The 17,068-nt window shown below is 41.3% G+C and overlaps 1 pseudogene; it reads right to left on the bottom strand.

Annotated features, from left to right (window-relative positions):
* Window positions 1-1,537: 1,537 nt before the first annotated feature.
* On the bottom strand, window positions 1,538-11,122 carry LOC113975556 (annotated as a pseudogene).
* Window positions 11,123-17,068: the final 5,946 nt, after the last annotated feature.

The raw sequence follows: 17,068 nt of genomic DNA, 5'->3' as shown, positions 1-17,068 counted from the left end.
CTTAAATGGGTATTGCTCCTACTACTGCAGATTGAGCCTGTGGTCAGGTTGTCAATGCCTGGAAGCAGATCACCTTCCATATAGTACATTTTCTAACTGCATCTAGAATGATATCCTGGAACTGACCTTTTCAGTTTAATATGTTCAGGAGGAAAAAAACCTAGAGAATACCTATTACAGGCACCTTCCTGTCCATAGCACTGCACTACAACTGTTTGGTGTCAATTCCTGATACAACTTTCAGAGCTGTTTCTTAGAAGAGTTGCTGTAAGAAATCCAGTTTGATGGGAATTGCTTTGCTGTTTCTAGGGCACCTGTTATTCAAACAACTTGCAAAAGTCAAAAGTAGCTCAGAGATAGGTCATTTCCTTTATTAACTACAAAGAAAATCAGTTGGGAAAGGATATCCATGAAGTGTGTATCCTAACTGTGAACCTTAATTACACAATTGTCCTTCCTCTCTGCAGGCAGTGCTGATTCACATTGTTCTACTGGGCTGGAAGAGCCTAAAGCATGTACAGGAGTTTTGAGTCATGTGCAAGAGTTCAAGAGCAAGAATTCTTGATTAACAGATGCCTCATTAAAACACCAGTATAGACTGCAGCAGCACTGACTTTTTTTTTCTTCTACCAGAGAAAACAGCATCCCTGGGCATCCTTTGAGTCAAAACACAAGCAAACAGTGTCTAGGGAGCAGTACAGGAGAGCGAAAATCTATGATTGGCTTTTATGAAGCTGCCCAACTTCTGTGCTTGTTAAATATGACAGTTGCCAAACAAAATAATTCCTGTGTCTCCTTTATCAGACTTTGGATGTGCTAGGAGACATTCACAGTCTTAACTGGAGCCACTCTACTGATAAAGGCAGTATTTATATACTCTTGATGATACTATAAACCAAACATACAAATCTCCTACTAGTTTATTAGTTTTCAGCAGTTCATAAATATAAAACCTCATTAAGAGAAGAACTCCTGAATCATAATTAAGTGATGTCCTCCAAGGAGTTTTCAGTCTGTTACACTGAAATTACTGAACTAAGAATCTCAAGCAGTATATTGTCTTATCTCATAAAGATCTTTTGATGTTGAATGGATTGTCTTGTGTTGACAACTAAAAGATAGTGTTATGTTTTGATCTGTCCAATAATACAACTAATAGGAGAATCTAAATTTCTATAAACTTTGTCAGGATTTCTATTTATGACAAAGACCGCTTTTCATAAATCCCAAAGACCCAGGTTTATTAAACTTTTTAATCGTTACTAAATGATAAGAGAATATACATTCTGCTGCAACTGAGACTTGTGTTACAAGAGCAGAGCAAAGATACAGATAAAGGACTGATATAACTATGGTTGATAATAAGGGAAGCAAATGCATCCAGGCTCAAAGATTACTTTTCAGAATGCCTGTGAGCTACCTTCTCCCATCTTATACTACATATTCCACTTCTATCATGAGTTAATACACAAAATATTGCAAATTGCTTAAAACAACAATATACAGCCCCAACCCATGGAGGATCTGAAGATGGTGTCTATTTTAATCTTCCAAAAAAGGAATAGTCCTTGTGATTTTTGCATCTAGAAACTAAAACTGTGAACTACAGTAACACACGTCTGCTTAGTGTACACAGGGCAGTGGAAGTGAGTGCTTGGTAACCTTCACATGTATCAGTGACCTCGTTCTCAAAGGATAAAGTATCTTTTGCTTAGCTGAATTGCCAAACTTCCCTGAGATACTAAACAGCTCTCTTGTGAACTCCCAAGCCTAAGTATGCTGTTAGGTAAGTGGGTAACCCAGGAAAACAGAATAAATTGCACATCTTGGTAAGTCTGTATCTAACCATTCTGTTATCTAGATACTACCTAAATAACATTGGCATGAGTACATAGGCACAGCTCTTCACTTCAAAAACACAACTCTCATTCTTAAAATGGAGTTTATTTACACTGACTGTCCCTTATGTAAAGGAGCCAAAGAAAACAGAAAAAAAGTATTGCCACTTATTTATTTTGGAATTTCCAGCTCATTTTGATTTTCAGATAGCAGTTTGGTATGCATCCAGTACAAGATGCCTTAACATACAATGTGCCTGCAGAAATTCCAGTGTTACCAAGCTGTACAGGATGGGCAATGCTCTAATAAACCCAACTGCTGGATTCCAGCAGATATGGATGTGATGAGGTAAAGGTTCCCTCTCCTTTTATTTTCCAGTGGGGCTATCAAATACTATCTGTTTAGAGGATATCCAGTGATAATCCAATCTTGCTAAAGCCTGGAGGAGGAGGAGATACTTGCTTAATGCACAGATGCATTATCTTGAAAGCAAGGACAATTTCCATCTCCTCTTTGGTCAATTCAAAGTCAAACACCTGAATAAAGCTCCCAAACAGTCGGGTTACTTCAGTTTGCAAAGAGACAAGTAAGATCATTTGCAGAAAAAATACCAAAACCAGTTTGAAGCCCTAGGAAGTGTACAATAGGCACATTTGTGGAGAGCAATGAATAAATGTCATAAGTTACAGTGCTGGTGGTGTCTAATTGCATCATCTCACTGTGTTCTAACGAAGAAGACTTGGCTCCTTTTAAAGTAATTTTTTTGCATTCATAAGGAAGTAACCTACTTGGTTAGGTTACTGACAGACAAAAGGTTTTGCCAGTTCTGACTATGAAGGGGATACTTTGTGCCACTGGCAGAGTAGGTTCTTTTCATGTATAAAGTTTTAACACCATTAATGATTCTGTAAGGTACCTTTTACCTTAAAATTTTCTTCAATATGCTTATGTTGATAGCTTTGGGAATTATATGCATGTTTCTTTAAATCTGAAGCTGGATAAGCATGTGTGAGAACAGACAGGGAATTACACATGAGAAGTGCTGCCTGTGTTCTGAAAGCTGAAAACCGTATGTGCCTGTGTGGCTACATGGAACAGGTAGTCAGAGATGGCTTACATAGGAGAAGCACTATAATAAACCCTTCCTAATTACTACATGAGCTTGTTAAATCCTTATCAGTCTCTGAAGCTGCGGTGACAACATGGGAGTGCATTGAGCAAGAGTTCAGGATTGGCAGGGATGTTGTGTAGAGAAGTGGCCAGTGTACCCATTAAAGCCCCCAGAGCCATTGGTAATCTTTTGTTCATCATTAAAATTAATGCAGAGAGAATATTTTTTAAAGCATTAAAATGTGTACGAGACACAGCTGGAGCTCAGCTTTCCATGATACGTGTGTAAATAGTTACTTTAGCCCAAGTGGGAAAACTGCATGTCACCAGGGAAAATACTGTGACCAGCATTAGCCTGAGCTGGGGTTTTGTTGTACTTGAGTGTGATTTCCTTGATTTGAGGATCATCAAAAAGGGAAATATGTTCAGGTTTGGACCTGTGAAAATAAAAAGCAGACTTCAGCAGTCAGATGCCCACTGTCTTCTCCCTCAAGCATAAGAATATTATTGAAATGGTAAAAAAGCATCATCTTGCACACTTTAATTTACCATCTTTTTGTTCCTTCAGTCCCTGCCTTCATTCTTTTCCTTTTATAACTAGTGCGCACATGAGAAGAGATTTGTAGTTTCTAGTAAAACAGGTCCTTTCAGTCCAGCCTGGGAATTTCTTTGATCTCAATCCCCAAAATTTCATCTTGTCCTTCACAAGTACAGCTGCTCTGCTAAACACCCTGTCCAAGGTTAGAGAAAGCCATGAAGACTGGAGTAAAAGCAAAATTTCTTCAGGTCATCTATTGAAAAACCTAATCCCTTAATCTCAGCAGGACTGTAAAGATATTATTTTTGTAAGCATCTGCTGTTTTGGTTTTTTGGTGGTTTTGTTGTGGGTTTTTTTTAGTTCGGAAGTTCTCTTATATGTTTAGTAAGCCCACCCAAGCTCAATTAAGAATTCTCTTCACTGCTTTCATCGACCAGTTGATCCTTCTAAATATGAAACCGCAGTAACAGCAGTTAGTGATGGAATATCACAGTAAGTGTGAGAAAAGTTTCTGTATGTGAGATTTTTAATTGAGTAGTAAATCTTTTTCTAATTACATTAGTTTTACTCTGTGAGGGTTCATACACATCCTAAGAATGGTTTAGTGCATTGACTCCAATCTACCTCGAGGGAAGAAATCTCACAAAACATTCACAACCACGGCCGGTGGGGGGGCTCCAAGGGCACAAATGCAGTGACAGAGATCCCTTTGGATTGGCAAAACTTAATCAGCTCTTCCTGAGGAAGACGGGTGACTCTCAATCTACCAAAAAAAAAAAAAGTTAAAGTTTCACCTCTCAGAAGCAGAAGGTACTCCAAGGTTTAGCATCACTATAGTGACATTCCAAGCCCCACATCAGCTTTGAAAAGGTGATTCTTTTTGCTGCTATGGGGTTTTTAAGGGAGTTAGCCAGGTTTTCAGATTGGTTCCCCTTCTTCCCAGCCCTGCCTCCAACAAGGCCCAATCTTTACACGTTAATTTCTCTTTCTAGCTGCCCACCTCATTTTTCATGACCTCTCACAGGCCCCATATCAATGGGCTCCAAGGTCCAGTTGTGCACATCCGGCTGAAGCACCCAACTGTCATGTCATCCCATGATGACCTTTCTATTCACACAACCTTTTTCCTTAGGAGCTGTAGGAGAGGAGAAAGGTAAGCCCTACCATGTTCTCTATTGCAGAGCTCAGTGCTTGCAGTCAGAAGAAAGGCAAAGGTTGCACTGTCACCCCAGGATTGCCACAGGCTTGTGTGACTGTGGCTTCCTGCACAAGGACAGGCACAGCACGTTCTGTGCTTCTTGTTACTTTACAATTTAGCCAAATACAGGTGTATTCCCACATAGGTATGAAAAAGCACAGCCTTAACAGAGAAGGTATATTTTACTGCTGGAGTTGTTCCATCAACAGTGCAGCACCCCAGACAGGTATGATGTCACTACTGAGGAGTTGGAGAACAATTTACCTGATTATTTGCAGGTTTGTGTCTTAGGCCTGGTTTTCTCAGGAGCCAGTCTGTCTGTTTGCAGTTGAAGTTGGAGACTTCAATAGCCTTCACTATCTCCACATCCACCAGCTCTTCCTTAGCCTAGAAACACTACAGAATCAGACTACCTACTTCTTTTTTTCTTAATGTGGAAAAAATGCCTGCACAAAGACTTCAGTGGTAAAAATTATCATGACTGGGGTCCTCTTGTGCTGTGCCATTAGTGCAGTACATGAACAGTGGGGCTCTGGTCAGACTCAAGCTCTCACATCTTGTGTCATCATACAGATAAACAGCAGCATTATTTAAGGTGAACAACTACTACACTATTAATATTTCAGTAGAATATGACTATTTTGAAATATCATCCCCAGGCAGACCTTCTTCTTATAGATAAAAGAGATTCTTTTAGGATAATTCCTCAGCTAACAAAATAATTATCCCATAATTAAAAGCTCATCATTTGGAACAGTGCAGCTCGACAAGGAGCTGTTCTGGGATAGCTAGAACAGGATGGATACCTGACCATCAACACTCATTAATTTCCCAAGGACGATGTACCATTCAGCAGTGGCATTATGGTATAAGCAGCGTGTGTTCCCCCCCCCACTGCCTATTTTCTTTCACACTAATGAACAATGAAACAACCAGACAGCCCTAATTAGATTGGCACCTCCAGCAGAACAGAAACGGGAGAAAATAATCTACTACCAGCCTTCAAGGGCAGAAAATATCTCTCTTCCAAAGCAGAAATCATTTGTATTTGAAGTTTCTGTCATAAGTAAGAGCCTGAAATGCCCAATTTTCTCCTTCAAATGAGCAATAAAAATGTACCTTACTGCTCATCTGACAGAAGTTTTGAAAAAGCAACAGTGAATTCTTCTGGCTCTGGTCAATGGCAAGTTGAATATGAGTCAGCAGTGCCCTGGCAACCATGTCCTGGGGGGCATCAGGCACAGCATCACCAGCCCGTCAAGGGAGATGATTGTCCCCTTCTGCTCTGCACTGGTGTGACCTCACCTTGAATACTGTGCGCAGGAAGATATTAAGCTATTAGGGAGCATCTAAAGGAGGGCAACAAAGATGGTGAGGGGCCTTGAGGGGAAGCCATATGAGGAGCAGCTGAGATCACTTGGTCTGTTCAGCTGGAGAAGAGGAGACTGAGGGGAGACCTCATTGCAGTTACAACTTCCTTGTGAGAAAGACAGGAGGAGAAGACACTGATCTCTTCTCTGTGGTGACCAGTGACAGGACCTCAGGGAATGGCCTGAAGTTGTGTCAGGGGAGGTTTAGGTTAGACATTAGAAAAAGGTTCTTCACCCAGAGGGTGGATACTGGTGAGGGACTGGAACAGGCTTCCCAGAGAAGTGATCACAGCACCAAGCGTGACAGGTTCAAGAAGAGTTTGGACAATACTGTTGGGCACATGGTGTGACTCTTGGGGATGGTCCTGTGCAGGGCCAGGAATTGGACTCAATGATCCTTGTGGATCCCTTCCAACTCAACATGTGCTGTGATTCTTCTTTTGACCAACCCTGAGATTAGCTCAGGTGGTTAGAGCCTGGTGCTAATAATGCCAAGGTTGAGGGTTCGACCTCTATATAGGCCATTCATTTAAGAGTTAAACTCAATGATCCTTGTGGGTCCCTTCTAATGCAGAATATCCTGTGATTCTGTACCTAGCACGTGGTGAGGGTGGAGGGGAAAGGAAGCTCAAAGCATCAACCAAGCAGGAATTTGAGCCTGCACCCAAGCCCTGCCTCCCATGCAGCCTGTGCTTGTGCCTGTGTTGCACACAGAGCTTTAGCAAAGGACTTTGGCCAAGTTCCACTGCCTTCTAGAGCAGGAAATTTGGGTTCTCTGGGCCCATTGGCACAGGCATGTTGGCTTTTCTGGGGTCTGGACAGCTCAGGTGCAACTAGAGGTGAGCATGGCTACAACTAAAGCCACCAAAAAATGCTCAGAGAGTGGAATGGGGACTGAAGTGACAGCACGTCAGCTCAAGGCACTGCAGGGTACACACACTGTCAAAGATTTCCTCTTGCCATGCCCAGCCAGCAAGTTTAGTAAGCAGTAGACATAAAAATATGTAAATTTTGGCAAGGTAGCACAAAAAAGGAGGCTAAGAGAAATCAGCAATCTGAAATACTTTATACTGGAAATTCTCTCAGAACAGTTCCCAAAGTGGAAAGTTTAAAGTTTTCAGGCTGTTATTGCAAACTAGCAAGAATTTTTCAGCCTGTCAGTGAATGTACCTCCCACATATCCAGAAAATCTGTATTGCTGGGAATGATCATGCCATTTTTGTCTGCAGGAAATGGCTCCTCTCCTGCCTATCATCACAAAAGAAAAGTGAGTTTAAGATAAGCAGAATTGTAAGTAGTTAAGGAAATCACTTAGAAATTGAGCAAATGAGTGGAGCTTGAGACACGCTGGATATCCTGACTTATGTTTGTGTTGGGGTGAGATGTGGCCAAAACCCGTAATCTGTACCAACAGAGTAATCTTCAAGAAAATCTACCTCTTGAGAATCTGTCCTGCAGGCAGAGGAAGGGCAGACGGTTTTGTGTGCCTCAGTCAGGTTGGGGGAAGGCCAGAGATGTGACACAATAGGGAAACAAGGATTTATTTAAGCTGGGGGTACAGAGAGAAGAGAAAAATAGGAACTAAATAATTCACAGCTGTTTGATCTGGATAAGCAAATGACAGCTAAATCCTATGCTTTAAGACGAATGTGATCCAGATGGTAATTTGATGCATGACATAGAAATGCTGAGCAGGGTAAAATAAGGTGATTTTTGTACTACAAGACCTAGTTTAAGCACCCTTCCTCCTGGTCACTCAGTGCAGAGGTTTATCATTATGTCCTAATGGGGTTTAATGACCCTCCTCATTAGAAAGGACTAAAGGCATGTCTGGTCCCAAAGGCAAAAGGGGCAGAGCTCTGACAGATGGCTCCCAGGAGTTAAAGTCACAATACCTTGAATCCCATGGGCCAGTGCATCAGGTGAAGATCCAAATAATCCAGCTGGAGGGCAGCAAGTGTTTTCTGACATGCCTCCTTCACCAAGGATCTCTTATGAAAGGTGGACCACAGCTGTAGGGGTAATGCAAAGCCTGGGAACTGCTCTCCTGCCCTCACTGTGGATGAGCATCCCTGGCAGGGAAACATGCTGCACAGGCACAGAGACAGTATGGCACAGCTTCTCATCTTGAGGGAGTGCCACTTTTGTGCACCTTATTTTATTTCAGTACCGTCAACTAAATAAAATGAGAATGGGATACTCTAACATTCCAACAATTATTACAACAATTAAAACAAAGAAAAAAGTGAACCTGGTGAAAATCAATCTGCCAGGTTCCAGCAGATAGAAGTTACTTTATTTTTCCTACCATTGTTGTTCGGGGGAAAAAACAAAACAAAGCATAACATACAGGAGTTAACAGGCTGAGGCCAACAGCACAGCGGGAGTGACCACGAATACAATAGCTCTGTTTCCTGTCTTGGAGGCAACCGAGAGCACGGCCTCAGTTCCTGTCTCCATGGCTGACAATGGACATGGACTATAAAAAAAAAACCACTCTCAAATCAAGCCTTTTGTTTTTCAAGGGCTGACCTATTCCTTCCCCCCAACCACGAGTTGCTTTGCAGTGAGAGAGAGGAATTCATCCCCTGACACTTTGCAGGTTGGGACCTTGTGTCTCCTTCTGAGAGCTGGCTTCATGTGAGACATGTTATCCAAGGACATACCTTACTGACAATAAAGAGGTCTTCTTGCCTCACAAACCCCTCCTCAATTTTTTCTGGTAGTGCATCCCTGCTCTGACTCCCATTCTGGTACATGCAGGCACAATCCAAGTGGCAGTACCCAACATCGATGGCAAACTTCGCTGCAACTCTCGCTGTTCTTTGGAGAGACTGAAACCAGAAGTCAGTAATTTGGTAAATAGCACATTAAGAAGTTTGCTCTTCTCCAAATCTGGAGACTTTAAACCCTCAACTGGTGAAGTGTTCCAGTCTGGATCTTGCTTTCATTAGTTTTCTGAAATAAAATGGCGAAGGGAGTCACTGACAAGTTGCCTGAGCTGATCTGCCCTTTCCTAAGGATTGAGCGTTCACTTTCAGACACGAGGCTATCTTGAAATAAGTTCTTATTTTCCCTGAAATTAATAGCAATTTTAGTGGTGACATGAGGAAACGAATCACCTCTGGAATGTGTGCTGGCCCTGCACACAAACAATCCGTCTCTTGTTGGCACAGGACAGGGAGGTGAGAGGATGCAAAACACTACAGACAGTGCCACCTCCTGGGCAAAATACACAGCCATGCTACTTAATAACAAAGTAAATCACTTCAGATTCTTGGCTTGAAGACACCAAAGAGTTGTTTGATGACTGAATCCAGAAAATGGCACTCCAAACAGAACCATGATTCAAAATCATGACCACCTCCTGCATTTAAACTTCATTACAACCCCACCATTTTTTTTTTTATGATTTCACTTCTCCAAGTTTTTCCAATCCAAGGGTGTTTGGTTGGTTTGCTTAAATCAACAACAACAACAAAAAAAACCACATAGAAAATGCAGCAATTTTTCCCCCCCAAGGCTGCACACAACCAAACAGCCAGTTTTAAAGTTTTACAAGTCTTCCTTTTTGCAGCCCCTTTCCCCATCCCACTCCTTCCTACGTGTGAATGCTGCAGCTCCCAGGGTGGCATGGGGAAGCAGGCTGATGGTGACCAAATGCTAGGCATTATGTAGCTCTGGAAAACTACCATGCAGGAGTGATCAGCATCGCTTTTGAATTGGAAGAGTTGGTGGAGAGCGAAGGAAACAACATACTCTGTGATTACACAAAACTCTGTAACACGAGATTTTTTCAGAAAAAAATAATCCTTTTTTTCATTTTACATGGTATTCACTGAGCAGGGCTTCAAGTCAGAGCAGCAGGGTAAAGGAGAGGCTCAGTTACAGCACGAAAATCCTTGAAGTTGCTGTGGGAACCTTGAAATTAAATAGCTTTGAAAGCAGTGGGTTTGGGCCATGTTTTCATTGTATTAACACAAGAGATTGATTGTGGTGGCAGGTATCATGTGTCCAAAATATTCCTTCTATTTAGTCCTAACCAGTTGCTCTTAGCAGCTTAACGTGTTCCTTCAGAGAGCTCATCCATCACAGCATTGGTGCCCTAAGAGGCCCCCCACAAGGCACACTTTGGTTTTTAAAGCCTACTTTGGTTACTAGTGTCCTTTGTCATAAGAAAAATCAAGACTGAAAGGGTTAATCAAACTCAATCACATTTGTTTATGTAAGTTATGTGCTGGTTAGCAGCAGCTGACCCAAAAATACAGCAAGAATAAGATACTTTTATGCTGACTGGAAAGTGTTTCATGGAGTTGGCAAATTGTAATTCAACATATTTTGTTTCCAATCTCAGGGAAAAATCTGCTTTTTTTTCTTAAGAACATCAGTTTCTTAAAATTTTCAGCACATTTCCAGACTACTTTTACATTCAGTATATCCTTAAACCTACTCTCTTACTGAAAGTCCATTAGGTAACATTGCAGGAAAATAGTTTGGGCGGTTCTTTACCTGCAAAAGTGCTGTGTACTCATGCACTGCCATAAAAATAACTTGTTCACAGGCTCTAAGGAATTAATGTAAATCCTCATTTCCAAATCCACTCATTGCTACTTAAGTTCCTAGATCTACAAGCACTCATTAAAGATGACACCTGCATGACATGATATAAATACTCAGTGCCAAAAGAAAAAAACAAACAAACAAAAACCCACAAACTGGGCAGAAGTTTTTACTTTTGTAGTATGTAATTTTTTTCCCATAGCTAAGAAAAATCTCCTTCTACCTGTTCTCTGCTATCACTCACATGATTTCCTGAGGGGCAGGGATAAATACTTGCATTAAGTGAAATATTTCAAAAGGCAAGAAACACTACACAAAGAATTTGCTGCATTTTCCTGACCCGAAGAGGAGATTGATGAAAAAGTCTACTGTGATTCTCAGCAATCTCCTGGTGTCACCTGCCTGACCAGAGGCACAAGGATGAGGAGAGGTCCTCAGCTCCAGCAGGTCCCCAGTCCCAGGATGGGCATCCTTTGCATGGGTGGGCAGCTCCAGATAAGTGGCCATGTACAATCTCCCAGCACCTCAGGCAAGGAGAGGCTCCTTGCAAAACCTTTTAAATTGACCTTGCCCCTCCCTTCTGCCTGCTGACTGGCTCCAGACAAGGAAAATATAGGCAGAAGTGCTATGATAAGCAAGAGGAGGCAGGGATTTTGATTTCTCTCACCCTTCAGAGAACTTAAAAACTGATTGCGGGCTCCTCGCATGAATTTATTGAATGACCTCATCGTGGCAATTACTCAAATTGCATTGGCTGAGCTTGCAGCTTTTTGTATACCACATAGTCTCTGCTTGTTTGCAAGAAGAGTGGCAGCTGAGGAGTTTGTATGTGCCCCCAGAAGATTTCTTATCTCACCTGTCATGAACACGTCACCAGAAGAAGTCCCAAAGCTGTTTGCCTCAGGACAGACCTATTCACAGGAGGGATCATTGTTAAAAACATTCCCAATATTGCTTCTTCCCCTAGGCACCAGGCACCCATATTTTATATATATGTATATATGTATGAGTGGTCTCTTGATTTATTGTAAACACATTTTTTCTCAGTTTTCCATCACACCCATCTTTGTCATTCTGCAACTCCCCAGTCCTTACTTACCATACAAAAGTAATTTCTAATATCAGAAAACACATTTTTAAAACTTTTCATCCTTAGATTAGGGATGTAGCAGTCCATTGAGGATGTGAATTAACATCTTCATTGAAGACACACTTAAGTTTTCACCAGGGTTTCTTCATCTGTTCAGAGAACTTCATAGCTATGGAGAATATTTCACTCCGACATTCAGCTTTCAAGATTGAATGATGGCTTATCTAAGAATGATTTACCATATTATACAATATTTTAGGTGGAATAGTAACTTAAAATGAATGTCCCATCTGATTTTCCATTAATTTACAATCTCCCTGTGTTTCTCAGGATTAATGCTAGCATTCCTAAGATGTGATAATAATATAATATATTGTCAAAGGTCAAACAACACATTTAAAATATTGTACAACACATTTAAAATATTTTGATCCAATTTCCTTGGTATATTTAAAATAATCGAGTGGATAGGGGATTATGTGCCCATTTGACTGTTAAGGACAAACCTTTAGAAGCATTTTGACATTTCCACAGTGAGATTTGTCAAGAACCACAGGGACAACACATTTCTTATAAGCACAGGTTCTCCCTACTTGAGAGAGGAGTAAGAAAGAAATAAAGCTTTGTCTTTTGAATAGCCATTGTGTAAGTTGTGCGGGACTCTTCAAAATCAAAATTACAAAATCTGCAAGACTAATGATCATTAATGTGGCACACTACATTACACTTGTGTATCCTGGAGCAGCCACTGTGGCATTTTCTGTATTTACCCTCTCTTTGGAAGCCAAACATCTTAGGGTGTCTCGTCACTTGACACCATGTTACTGTTACTTTATGGCCCTTTCTGAATGCATGCTGTCCTACATTAGATTTTTTTACAGTTCACAACTATAAAACCTCTTCTGCCTAAACTGAAAACCCCAGTTTTATAAGGCTTAGTAGGAATAGCAGCGTTTTCTGGGAAATCCAAACTCTTCATGCAGAGTGGGTTTGACCCCAGCTTGGATGCTCCTGGGTCCTGCAGAAGGAGCTGGCATGGTACCTGGTTTCAGAGCCCTGCCCAGAATTTTGCAGGAGTTCATTTTAAAGATATGGGTGATAGGATATGATATGATATTGTCTATCCAGCCATTAATGGACTTTTCCTTCCCTGTCCTGTCTTTGCCTGTTTACAGACAAAACCAGCCCCAGAGTAAGAACATGTTTCAATCAGCAGCGCCCCAAATGCCTAGTGACCAACGGCAGGTCACTTAGTTCAGGCAGTTTTTGCTGTGTGCAGACCCTGCATGCGGAATATGCTCAACCTAAAAGCAGAAACCTTTTGGTTTGAAGCTAACACAGATAAAAGTCAAAAAAACCTAAGAGGCCACGAGGCTGGGCATGAGCACATTCAGCACCCCCATGGCAGAGAGCCCCAAAGAGCCCCATCAGTCAGGTGGACAAGGATCCACCCTGCTGCTCCCTACAACAGGTCCCCAGAGGTACCAAACTCTTGTCCTCCAGCACCAAATTTCCTTTAGGGTTTCGTACCTTTACACATTGAGCAGTTTTTCACTTGTTTCCTCAAGTCATTGCTTGTGTCTGCTTCAACCAGTAGCCTGGCCTCCCTATACCTTAGACCTCCTCATTTTCCCATCCTACAGCTTGGCAGTTGGAGCCAGAGCTGGCCAAGGATTTGGACTGAGATGGGCAGATCACTGCAGCTTTATGACAAGCCAAAGCAGAACCCTTTTAATTTTATTTCTGAGGTCAAAAAAGTCAGACCTGTCTGCCTAAATTCTATAATGAAAGCAAGGTTTAACCAGCAGCTGTACTGCTCAGGGCTGGTACATGGAGATTTCATTCACTTATGTGGGTTTTCTCCTTACCTGTGAGAAAAATGGATTACGTAGAGAAGAGACATGATGACTATGACTCTATGAATCATCCATTTGATGTCCTGGTCACAGAGGCTGCTGACATACCTGTACAGGTGGTCTGCAACCACGGACAGGAAGAAATTCCCTTCAGCTCAGTGCAGAAACTGATGTAGATTAACAACAGGCTGCCCTTCCAGCTGTCATGTCTGTGTCCTTTAGTGGTGTGTAGCCACCGCTCTAGTGGGAGGGACTTTCTCAACCTCAGCTCTGCCCATCACAAAGGCACACATGGAGAGCATTATCCCATTCCCTGCTCTGGCAGTCCCTCACACAGCAAAGCATTTTCATACGTAATCAAACTGCATCCCATGAGCTGCCAAATTTTCAGTCATGAGTCTATTTAGGAAAACAGTCATTAGCACAAAGCACTTCTTAAGCCTTTGTGAAGGTCTTCATTCACATTGCCTTTAAGTAAGTCCTCATTCAGTTTTTCACTGCACTTACAACTTTTTTCTTTAAATCGAATAGATTTACCTCATAAGCATTTCCCTTCCAGTGTTTTTACTTCATATAGATCAGAAATTTTTGTTACCTATGAAGCTCTCTAAAGGGTTGGTGGTTCTTGGGCACCTTTCCACAGACAGGTGCAAGCAGCGTTGAGCCTCCCAACTTGAAGCTGGTGAAATATGAGGCAGCCACATGGGAAATAGGAGAGTCAGAGCTAAACAGCTCTCTTGTAAAAACAAATTGCTTCATAAAATACCTTCGAAAGGTTGTTTGAGGTTTCTGTTTGCACTTGTTAGGCAAGTGCTGCTTTCTGCTCACAGCTTCAAGCCTAAGCTGTGTTAGAGAAGAAATACCATATGGATGTTACTGGCAAAGATGATTTGGGCTTGTCATCACCAAAATGTCCCTGGGAGAGGTACGGCCTCTGTCAAGGCAGGACCAGAAACTTGGCTCTAAGGAGAGGAGACCAGTAAGACAAAGGTGCCCAGAAGGCAGTGATATAGGAAATGCCGGGGCCAGCAAAGGGCCAGCACTCTCTGGATGCCAGAAGAGCAAAACTAAAGCTGTCCCCAGGTGAAAAACAGGTAGAAACTGCCACTGAGAGAATCTGCTTATCAGATCTGTTATCTGTTCTCTGTTGGAAGAAGTTGTCTTTGACAGTGCAGGAATATCATCACAAGATTTGCTATTGGGATCTATCAGACGCAACAGATTATTGTGATCCACAAAATTATCTGTAAAGGTATTATCAATTAAATTTACTAGTAGTGCCAAGTCCTGATAAATTTCACACTTTCCATCGTAGTTTAGAGTAACTACAGTTTTATCAACTCATGTTTTTTAATCTGTATTAGAATGTGCTTTTTTGGAGGTATTTTATAAATGTAGATCTCATGTGCAGCTTTTTTGTGTAACTACTAGTGAAAACTAGTTGATAAATGACCCTTGTAAACTAAAATGATACTGGAAGTAAAGTATCAAAAATTATTATTTTACTTTTACTTTCATGTATAATTTTGGTATTTACAAGATATTGACATTTTAGAAATTAGACCTGTGAGAAGTATAATTATTATATAGATTTACATTTTTTCTGGTTTTCTCTGTGCTTCTTGAAGGTGAGGAATATCTGAATCTGAGGAAGTGTCTGTCAGAGGTGAAGCAGAGAATGTGTAATTTGCTACTGCTCCTTCTCTTAAGCCATGGTAATCCTAAACCAAACAAAAAATGGAAATAAGGAGTTACCAGGACCTATACAATAATCTCTCCACACAGATACTCTTGGCTTTATCTGTGTTTTCAAAGCCCTTGCTATTCATGCCGGGCTTCATTTGCACAGTGACTCAAACACAGGACTAATAATACTGGTAATACTACTACTAATAATAATCTTGACTCCTTTCTGGTGGCTCTGTGGTGATTTTTTTCTGGTAGAAATGCAGGAGCTGTTTCCTGTAGCCACCCCAAGGCAAAGACTCCACATTACCACTGGTCTCCATGTTATGCCTGTACAGTACTGAATCCCAGGCACTCAGCTGAAAGTGGGTTTCCCTAGATGTAAGTAAACTCCTAGGGCAGTTTATCCAGTATGTGGCTGAGCTTTGCTGTGGACACAGAGGCAGCCAAGGTGACTTTTTGCGAAAGCAGCTCAGGTCAGGCAGAGTTTTTGAAACTGAGTTTTCAAACTGCCATGCAGTTTGCACACCCTCCCGCTCCTCCCATGGCCCATCTGCATCTGGAAGCAATATAAGCTTGATAGCAAATCTGAAAACAAACCCATTGTGTCTCCAGCACGAGGGTGAAGTGTCCAGGTTTACCTGCTTTTCCTTGGTTCTTGGAGCTAAACCTTAGCAGCAGCTCTACCCCAAATACTTAATCTGAGCATTCACCTCTGTGCATGTGGCCTGTGGCCTCCCACCTGCATTTACGGTGTTTAGGAACAACAGACCAAGAATAAACCACAAGACCCATTTTCTAGGGAATTTATCACACAGTATTTTATTCAAAAAACACTTACTACTTTTCATTGAGAGTAATATTTTTTCACTGATTGGAAAGATTCTTGATGTATCTCAGCAATTGCTTCTTTGATTGGTAACATCCCTGGAAGGTTATGACACATTTAAGGCATTTTTCATAAGCGTAAGTTTTAAAATTTCAAGTTATGTCTAATTAGAAATGTCTTGTCAGTCTCTTAACCCATTAATTTCCCAGTTTCTGTTTTTCTGCTACTTCACTTTGGCAAAGTGCTGGACAAAGCAAACAGGAACTTGATTTTCTTACTCATCCATTGCAAGGTGCTTTAGAAAGATTGCAACACATTCTTGAATGTGAACAGGCTGAAAATTCCTCATCCTGGTGACAAACAATACACCGGGATATTTTAACGAAGAAGGAGCAGCATAAATACAAGAGTTGAGCAGAATAATGGACCTTGCTATACAGCAAAATAAATACCTGCTACACTATGAAAGTGTAATTTCGTAGCTATGCTCCAAAATTTCTCAATTTGCCTTCCACATACCGACAGAAAACGGACATGATTTGTGAACTTCATCATCATTATCAAAATATAATTATGTTATAGACAGTTGCTATTAAATCTACATTAGTAATTTTAAAATGTGCTCAGTCCCACAAAAATAGCACCTTTGCAAAGATACAGTCAAACTGCTGGAATCCTCAATCCCTTCACAGGACGTGGTACAACAAGACTTAATGCCACCAGGGCATTAAAAGCATCACAATCAAAGTTTTTGACTTTCCTCGCAATAGAGCCTTGTGATGAGCCTTCAAAACACTCTTCTTCACACTGTCGCATGTGACCAACCTTCCTTTCTAGCTCTCTTTACATTTTCCCTCTGTGTGGTCTTGCCATGGGAGTACAGGTTGAACCAACAGCACAGAGTAACAGGACTCAACAGGAGATTTAAAAATTACCCACTTTCTTTATACAATTGTTCTCTCTAGAACATTTTCTGCTTGAGGGACATTCCC

This window comes from Neopelma chrysocephalum, unplaced genomic scaffold (assembly GCF_003984885.1).
Source record: "Neopelma chrysocephalum unplaced genomic scaffold, ASM398488v2 Primary Assembly neopelma1_139, whole genome shotgun sequence".
Lineage (NCBI taxonomy): Eukaryota > Metazoa > Chordata > Aves > Passeriformes > Pipridae > Neopelma > Neopelma chrysocephalum.
This window is presented reverse-complemented; position numbering and strand designations above follow the sequence as displayed.